This window comes from Anomaloglossus baeobatrachus, chromosome 5 (genome assembly GCF_048569485.1).
Source record: "Anomaloglossus baeobatrachus isolate aAnoBae1 chromosome 5, aAnoBae1.hap1, whole genome shotgun sequence".
NCBI classification, from domain to species: Eukaryota; Metazoa; Chordata; class Amphibia; order Anura; family Aromobatidae; genus Anomaloglossus; species Anomaloglossus baeobatrachus.
Genome location: NC_134357.1, coordinates 525,247,496 through 525,256,908, shown reverse-complemented (window position 1 = coordinate 525,256,908; position 9,413 = coordinate 525,247,496).

The window sequence follows — 9,413 nt, the reverse complement described above, 5'->3', positions numbered from 1 at the left end:
TATGCCATCCGGGCCCGGAGATTTGTCAACCTTAGTGATTTCGAGGCGGCGGCGTACTTCCTGCTGGGTTAAGCAGGTAATATTCAAGGGTGAATTTATGGTATCACTGGTCATGTCATCTGCCATGGCATTTTCTTGTATAAAAACCGTAGAAAAAAAGTCATTCAGCAGGTTGGCTTTACCCTCATCCCCTTCCACCATTTCACCAAGACTATTTTTAAGGGGGCCAACACTATCGCTTTTCAGTTTTTTACTGTTTATGTAGTTAAAGAATATTTTAGGATTATTTTTACTTTCTCTCGCAATGAGTCTCTCTGTCTCAAACTTAGCTAACTTAATTTGCTTTTTACATATTTTATTTAATTTTCTATAATTATATAATGCCTCATCACTACCTACCCTCTTTAATTCTTTTAAGGCTTTCTGTTTTTCTTTTATTGCTTCCCTTACAGCTCTATTTAGCCATAGGGGTTTCCTCCTATTTCTAGCATGTTTGTTCCCATAGGGTATATTTTCTGCACAAGCCCTATTCAGGATGCTCATAAAAGTCTCCCATTTGCTTTGTGTACTTTTATTACTTAGTACATCATCCCAGTTTATTGCACTAAGATCATCTCTCAACCGTTTAAAATTTGCTTTCCTGAAGTTTAGTGTCCTTGTAGCCCCTCTACTAGACATCTTACTAAAGAATACATGAAAACTTATTATTTTGTGATCACTATTCCCCAAGTAACCCCCAACTTGTATATTTGATATGCGGTCTGGCCTATTGGTTAGTACAAGGTCTAGTAGTGCTCCCCCTCTTGTGGGGTCCTGTACCATTTGTGAATCTGTAATCATTGTATTGTAGTTGTGTATTGCTAATGTGATTACCTTAGTAGCCATTATCTAGTCTATGCATTCCAGACTACATGTATACCCTCAGTCTTTCTGTAGACATCATTTGGATGAACATTGTCCATGCAGCTTGAGATTCATCCAATGGGAGAGGCGATCTTGTCCAACCAATCGATGAGGACGCAGTGTATCCAAGTGGAAGGCTGTGGCTATAAAAGGGATTTCTTTAAGCCACCAGGTTGATGAAGGTTGTTGATGGATGCTGATGGATCCAGTCTAAGCTTTTAGGAGCTGACTAGAGGATCAGGATATCTTATGGCTTCAATCTAGGGACTCCGGTTCCGGTTGGAGACCATATCCACAGCCTAGGGATTTCGACTCCGGCTGCCAGGATTGTATCATCATACCAAGGACTACTTAAGGAAGAAACCCGGGGCGTGGCCTGGACGGCAATGTGAAGAGACGTGTTTGTGGAGCTCTCCTGCAAACTCCCTTGATAAATCCCTGAATACCGCTGTTATCACTGCCTCAGCCGGCTGTCAGGAAGATAAGGTGGTGAGGACTTATCTGGAGTGAGTCTGGTGGATGCAGAGAGGTGCCATGGTCCGTCACAGGCAAAAAGATAATGGAGGTGGGAAAGTCCCCAGCTCTCAGGATGGTGCCATGATAAGGCAGGAAGCTGAGAAAGTGAATGCAGCCTGTCAGGAGAGGATGCAGGTCGCGGCAAGGCTGGAGAAATTTGCCCGGACTTCAGAGAAATCACATCAGCATACAGATAACAGAGGTGAGGAGGGAGAAGACAATGCCAGCTCTGATGAGATGGGGGATGGTGAACAGCAGCAAGATAAGACAGAAGAAGTAGAGGAAGCACATAGTGCAGACCAGGCTCCAGAAAACCCCACTTTAAAGGACATTTTTGCAGTGGTGTCTTTTTGTAAAGAGGCTCTGACTTCCCTGACGAAGCAAGTTAAGGGATTACAGGCAGAGGTTGCTGACATTAAGGAAGACCTCAAGAAAGCAGACCTGAGAACAACGGCTGTAGAGGAGAGAGTGGGGATAACAGAGGATCATATTACAAAACTACAAAAGTCTGAAAAAACATTTGCACAGCAGATAGCTGAAATCACGGCAAAAAATGATGATTTAGAGAACCGCTCTAGAAGAAATAACATCCGAATTGTCGGCATCCCTGAGAAAGCGGAAGGAAGTAACCCCACTGAATATGTAGAAGACTGGCTCAGGGGGAAAATGGGTGCTAATGTCTTATCCAAGCTCTATGCTGTGGAACGTGCACACAGAGTCCCGATGCAGCCACAACCAGCAGGCAGGGGCCCTCGCACTATGCTAGCCAAGCTCCTCAACTACAGAGACAGGGACACTATACTGCGAAAGGCAAGAGACATGGAGGATCTTATGATTGACGGCCAGAGAATTTCCATATACCCGGACTACTCCATTTCTGTTCAAAAGCTACGTATGACTTTTACAGGAGTAAAGAGGCGCCTGCGAGAGATGGGGGTGCAATACTCAATGATGTTCCCGGCAAAGCTAAGAGTGACGGCGTTGGAGCGGGTGCACTTTTTTACAACTCCAGAGGAAGCCATGCAGTGGTTGGACGCAAACGAAAAGCGGATCCGTTTGAAGGAATGAGCTGACTGTCTGAATCTGCAGTGTGTTGGAGAAGGCCGGCTGAGGCTCTACAACATCCTTAGGAGCTTACAGGGGACCCTTCTTGTTTTTTCTTTTTTTTTTTTTTTTTTTTTTCTACTTCCCTTTGGGATTGAGGTAGTATGCAGGGGGAATGCGAAGGGTTTGATGTGAGCTTCGCAGGACATGGGGACTGCCTAATTTGGCGCGGTGGGGGTATTTACAATTTGAGATTCCAGTTTAATTACTGTTCGCCATTTTACTGTTATATTGGTTGAGTGGAATATGATTATACATAGAAAGGGGGGGAGTGGAGAATTGTTGGAAAAGGGACGAGTTTTAAAATGTGTCTAAGAGGGGAAGGCGAGGGAGGTAGGGGGGAATTTAGTAGGGATTATGGACCAGGTTTGGAAAACCCGATGCTTCACGGGAGTACTCGAAAACAGGAAGTGGTGGGGAGTAGGAGGGGAGGGGAGCAGGGGGGGGAGGGGGGAAAGGGGTAGGGTAGAGGCAGCATGGGGAGATACTACAAGGTTTGATGGTTTTACTGGGTGGGATAATGGGGGATAGAATTAAGGTGTTGAGTTGGAATATTAGAGGGTTATCAGATAGGTCTAGGAGAGCGGCAATAATTAAATATGTTCAAGACCAGAACCCGTCAGTAATATGTCTACTAGAAACGCATCTAACAAAGGAGACAACACATGTTTTAAATAGGAGATGGGTGCAGAAGGCCTATCACTCCACCTTTTCCAACTATGCAAGGGGTGTATCACTGCTGATCCATAACTCTGTGCAATATGAAGAGATAGAAGTGTATGTGGATAAAGAGGGACAGCGTGTGGCCGTCAAGTGTAAAATATTTGGCAGACTCATGTGTATAGCTGCAATATATATACCACCTCCATATAAGTGCACCAAACTAAGGGAGATAAGGGAGTTCTCTGAGAAGGGGGGAGTAATCCCTTTTTTACTGGTGGGGGACTTCAATAATGTGATAGACCTGTACTGGGATAGGAGTAGTAGACCTCCAGGTATTCAGGATAGTTGTATGACTTCGTTTGGCACACTTATTGGGGAACTTGGAATGGTGGATGCCTGGCGAGTGAGGAATGGGAGGGTATCCTGCTTCTCTTGTTATTCGGCTTCACATAACACTCTGTCCCGCATTGACATGGCTCTAGCTAGTGATCTGATGGATGCAATGATAAGTGACGTGCAATATCTGACAAGAGTGATTTCAGATCATAGCCCAATTCTAGTGTCCATACGACGGGGAACCCTGACAGGGGGAAGGAGGGGAGAGTGGAAGCTTCATCCAGCATGGATCCGTCATATTAATATGGGGAATATAGAACGGGATCTTGGGGATTTCTTTATCCACAACGAGGGTAGCACTGGTCCGCTGGTGGTATGGGATGCGATGAAGGCATACCTCAGGGGGCTCCTGTTCAGGGATATCTGTAAACGTAAAACACAGACGAGGCAGGATGAGAAAGATAGGCTGGAGGCCTTAGATAAGGCAGAGCTGGAAGCAATCCGGAGTACTACTACAGACGCGAAGCATAATCTTAGGCAGGCGCATGAACAGGTTAATAAGATGCTTTTGGAGAAGGCGGTAAGGAAGCAGGCATTCCAAAAATTGCATTTTTATGAGGAGGGGGAAAAAGTTGGTCATCTATTATCGGTCATAGCTGCAGCTCAAAGGAGTAGTTCATTTGTGCATGGTATGGACACGGTGGAGGGGACACAGGTCACTGAGGTTGAGGCGATCCTTGAGGTCTTTAAAGATTTCTATCGCACGCTATATTCTTCTAGCGGAGAGATGAGGGTGGAAGAGGTGGACTCATTTCTTGAGCGAGGTGAGCTTCCTGTGTTGTCTGTGGTGGATAGAGATAAACTGGAGTCACCTATTACTATTGATGAACTGGAGGGCGCTCTGCATGGCATGAGCAATGACAAGGCACCGGGAGCAGACGGGCTACCAGTTGAAATTTATAAACAGTTAGAAGAAATCCTATTACCTAAAGTATTGAAAGTCTTTGAGGTGGCGGAGGGGGAAGGTGTATTGCCTGAATCTATGAGAGAAGCAATAATAGTAGTAATTCCTAAGGAGGATAAAAATCCGAGGCTTCCAGACTCATATAGACCCATCTCGTTATTAACAGCGGACGTGAAGCTTCTGGCTAAGGTGTTGTCAAACCGGCTGACTGGAGTTATATCTAACCTAATCCATATGGACCAATCAGGGTTCATGGCCAATAGGTCGACAGCTGCTAATATCAGGAGATTGTACCTTAATCTACAGTTGCCGCCTGACAACCCTGGCCGGAGGGTGATCGCTTCGTTAGATGCCCAGAAAGCGTTCGATAGTGTTGAGTGGGGGTATCTGTGGAAAGTGTTGCAGCATATGGGTTTTGGCCCACGGTTTGTAAAGTGGGTGCAGCTGTTGTATAATAGGCCTACTGCTAAAGTTAGAGTTAACGGTATGACCTCCTCAGCGTTTGAGTTGCACCGGGGAACGAGACAGGGCTGCCCACTATCACCGCTCCTATTTGCTATTGCAATAGAGCCCCTGGCGGTGGCCATTAGGAAAACAAAGGAGATCCATGGATTTAAGTATGGGCATTTAGAGGAGAAAATAGCTCTTTATGCTGACGATTTATTACTTTTCTTGGGGGATCCATCAGCCTCATTGGATCATGCCATGCAGATAATAGAGAAATTTGGAGAAGTTTCGGGACTGACCATTAATTGGTCTAAATCGAGCCTCTTTAAGGTGGATGGGGAAGTAGCCTGGACAAATGAGGATACTGGGGCTAACAAATTGAAGAATGTGGACGAATTTAAATATCTAGGTATCCAGATATCTCTGCCAGTAGAAAAATACATACAGGTGAACTTATGGCCGCTCCTTAAAAAATTGAGAACCAAGGTGGATGCCTGGAACAAGCTACATTTGTCACTTGTTGGAAGGGTTAATTTACTAAAGATGGTAGTAATGCCTAAACTCCTATACATACTGCACAATGCCCCTGTTTGTATTTCAAGGAAAAGATTTAAAGGGATAAACTCGCTGTTTAGGGACCTGGTGTGGGGTAAAAAGCAGCCTAGGGTGCGATTAGAGACTTTACAAAGGCCGAAGGATGAGGAGGGTCTAGCAATCCCAAATCCGGAATTGTATTATATAGCGGCGCAATGTCAACACCTCAGGGGTTGGTCTGATCGAGAGAAAGATGGGGGCATTAAAGAAGTACTGGAATACATAGTGGGTAGAAGTCCATTGGTAATGGGACTAGAGGATGGTGCGGTGGGGCTCCTGGGTAGAACATCTCCTACAATGGCACTTATAAATAAGACCTGGGATAGGCTGAAAAGGGTGAGAGGGGTGACCCGGTTAACCAAGTTTACACCTATCTGGGATAACAGTAATCTCCCGGAGATTCAGAAAATGGGGAATATTGAGGAGTGGAGACGCAAGGGTGTAATATACATGCATCAGATATTGGACGGAGGAATTGTGAAATCGTTCCCGCAGTTACAGAGTGAGTTTCAGTTACCGGCGTCCGGCTGGCTCCACTACAGACAATTAAAACATGCGATTGCAGCCCAAGCGGCTAAACAAAGTGTGGCCATACAGACTGACCTGGTACTGGAGTATGTGTGTAAGGGCGGAGGAAGCACTAAAGGGATCATTTCTGGCACGTATAAAGATATACTACATACCTTTCTGTTAGAATACCCAATTAAAACTAAATCTAAATGGGGGGAGGAAGTTGGGCCGATAACGGAGGAGGTGTGGGAGAGTATCCTGGCGTATGTCCCTAAACTTTCCATGAGCGAACCGGCCAGACTGTCTCACCTATACGTGATTCACCGGGTATATAGGTCTCCCTTACTGATGTTTAAAATGGGGTTGAAAAGGAATTCGGAGTGTCCAAGGTGTCAGGGATCTGACGCAGGTATTTTTCACATGATGTGGTCTTGTCCGAGACTGGTCTCCTTTTGGACTAAGGTTATCCACAAGATAGGAAGAACATATGGGTGTGTTCTCCCCAGGGAACCAGTGATCTGCCTATTGGGATATGTTGAGGAGCTTGGGGTGGAAAATACTATGAAAATTGTCATTGCTAGGCTGCTGTATGCGGCAAGAAAGCTAATCGCCAGGTCCTGGATTAAAAAAGACCCCCCGACCAGGGGAGAGTACATTAAAAGGGTGAAGTGTATTCTTCAGCTGGAACGGGGAGTGTATGAAAGAAGGGGGAATGTTAAAATGTTTGAGAAGCTCTGGTCTCCTTGGCTGCAATGCGGATAGGACGAGTGATGGACCAGTAAACTGATATGGGACGGGGATAGCCGTCTGAGACCTCTGATGTGTATGTTTTGTTTTATTTGTGTTACTAGTTGTTCCTCCTGCACAACGGGATGGTTCTATACTACAGTTGAAGGGTATTATAAGTGTGTACTATATGGGATGTAGTATCGGGGAGAAGTGTTGCTGCCGGGGTGGGGGAGGGGTCGGGAGGGGGAGTTAAAGGGGTAATAGATGTGATAAATTTAATTTGGATGCCGATTTGTTATTCTGTTGTATGTACTCTGTTTTAATAAAAAAGTATCTGATTTAAAAAAAAAAAAGGAAGAAACCCAGGTAGGGACTGGCTACAGACTTTGCAGACCTCAGCCAGCTTCCTAAATCTGGTGCTATTCCTTTCTCGGTGGGTGCACGCCGAAAGCGGGGTGCTGCTGGATTGGAGTAAGTGGCTCTGGAAGCTCTGAGGCAAGGACATTCTAAATCCCTGGTGAGCCAGTGGAAGGGTGAGACTCTGTTGCCTGTTACATTTGTATTTTGCTGGTTATGTGTTATGTGCCGTTAATTGTTTGGGGATCCAATAAAGTCTAATTATTGTGGTTCCCTCACCCTGTGTTGTCTGAGTAGTGTTACGCCCACGATTAAGGAGGCCGGCGTTCAGTTGGGATGAGCCCTCAGCCACGCTGTCTTTCTAAAGGCGGCTGGTTCAGTGGACGAGAGCACTCACTGAGCCCCGTATCTCCACAATTGGTGGCAGCAGTGGGATACTACTCAGCCTGGTTTACCCAGGGGAGCTGCAGCGGACTGGTGTTCGTGGACACCGTCCAGGGCTCAACAACCAGGGGGTCACATAAGCATACCCAGCAGGCCATAGGGGAGGCATTCAGGTTTCGGACGCTGCCATGTCCAACCCCACCAGCTCAGCCATGGGACAAGGACCAGACAGGAGTTACGACCGCAGCAGTAAATGGATGCTACAGGATCTGTGCCAGAGGCGAAAGATTATCTACTGGAATGCTGAGACTCAGGCGGACTTGATCCAGAAATTAGTCCGTTGGGATGCCCAGAATGATGCAGAGGACGTTGAGGATCCCGCCGATATTGACCCAGAGGATTTAAACTATGTGCCACATCATGGATTTAGTGACAATCGGGAATCAACTTTGTCCAAAATTGCCCAAGCCACAGCATTGTTGGATGCATTGGGGCCTAGATCCTCAAGAGAAGAGAGGGCTTGGGTTCTGGAATATGTTTATGGGATTCCAGCTGCCGTACTGCTAGCACCAGCCGCTCGAGAAGGATGGTCCTGCTACCCAGCAGAAGCTGCACCAAAACAAAGAGGCCGCATGCTTGGAGCCCGTCTGCCACTCCAACCAGTCAACATATGCCGAGATGAACCAACGAGACCTGAGGAATGCTACTCCCAAGAAACCCCAATAGCTGAGGAAGTGGTTTATCCAGTCCACACCCTACGGCAGGCCAGACACCGTACACCAGCTAACCTCCATCCCCACATCCTGACGGTCAAGGTCGGTGATATACAGGCTCAGGGACTTCGAGACATTGTATCTTCCATCACTCTGCTAAGCCCAGTTATTGTTTCCCCAGAAGACCACTTACCAGATTCCCAATTATCCATCTCCCTGGCTGAGGGCAAGCGCTCAGACGTCCCTCTGGCATGTGTGCAGTTGGACCTAAGGACCGACCAGGGAGAGGTTGAGGTAGAGCTTGTGGATAGCCTCCCCACACCTGGTATTTTGGGGACCAACCAGGAAGTGATCGATGTGGGGATTGTGAACAGCCTCCCCATACCAGTCATTGTGGAGACTGACCAGAGCAAGGCTGATGTGGCGCTTATGAACAGCATCCCCACCCCTGGTATTTTGGGAACTAACCAGGAAGCGATCGATGTGGGACTTGTGAACAGTCTCCCTATACCTGTCATTGTGGAGACTGACCAGAGCAAGGCTGATGTGGAGCTTATGGACACCGTCCCCACACCAGTTACTTTGGGGTCTGACCAGGAAGAGGTCCATATGGATTTTATGGACAGCCTCCCCACACCTGTTGTCTCAGGGACTAGCCAGGAGGAAGTTGAAGTGGGGTTCATAGATGGCCCCACCAAGCCTGTTGTTTCGGATACCACTCAGAGGGAAGTGAAAGTGGGGCTTGGGGATTACCTGCTCACACCAGTCATTTTGGAGAATGACCTAGGACAAGGACTATCCAGTCAGTTTGAAGCAGCCATCACCCACTTCCAAGCCAAGCAGGACCCTGATGTGGATCTTTCTAACATCTTTAACAAGGATAATTCACATTCCCAGTCTCCAGCATCCACTTCTGAGCCAAGAACCGTGAGTAAGCCTAACCACACTGTGGCTATTGACTGGGGGAAGATTGATAATAAGAAATGTATGCAAGCCCAACTCATGGACCCCACCTTAGTGCTTGTCCACAATATGGCTGCTCAACTTGGGGGAGGTAATCAGGGGGAGGTGTATAGATGCGAGCCTCTGTTGCTGACCTCACCATTAAAAAGGACAGTGCCGTCAAGAGGAGAAGGATGATCGGAAGCCTATCATGTCTGGCTAATATTAAGAAGGGGGAGGAATGTGACGAC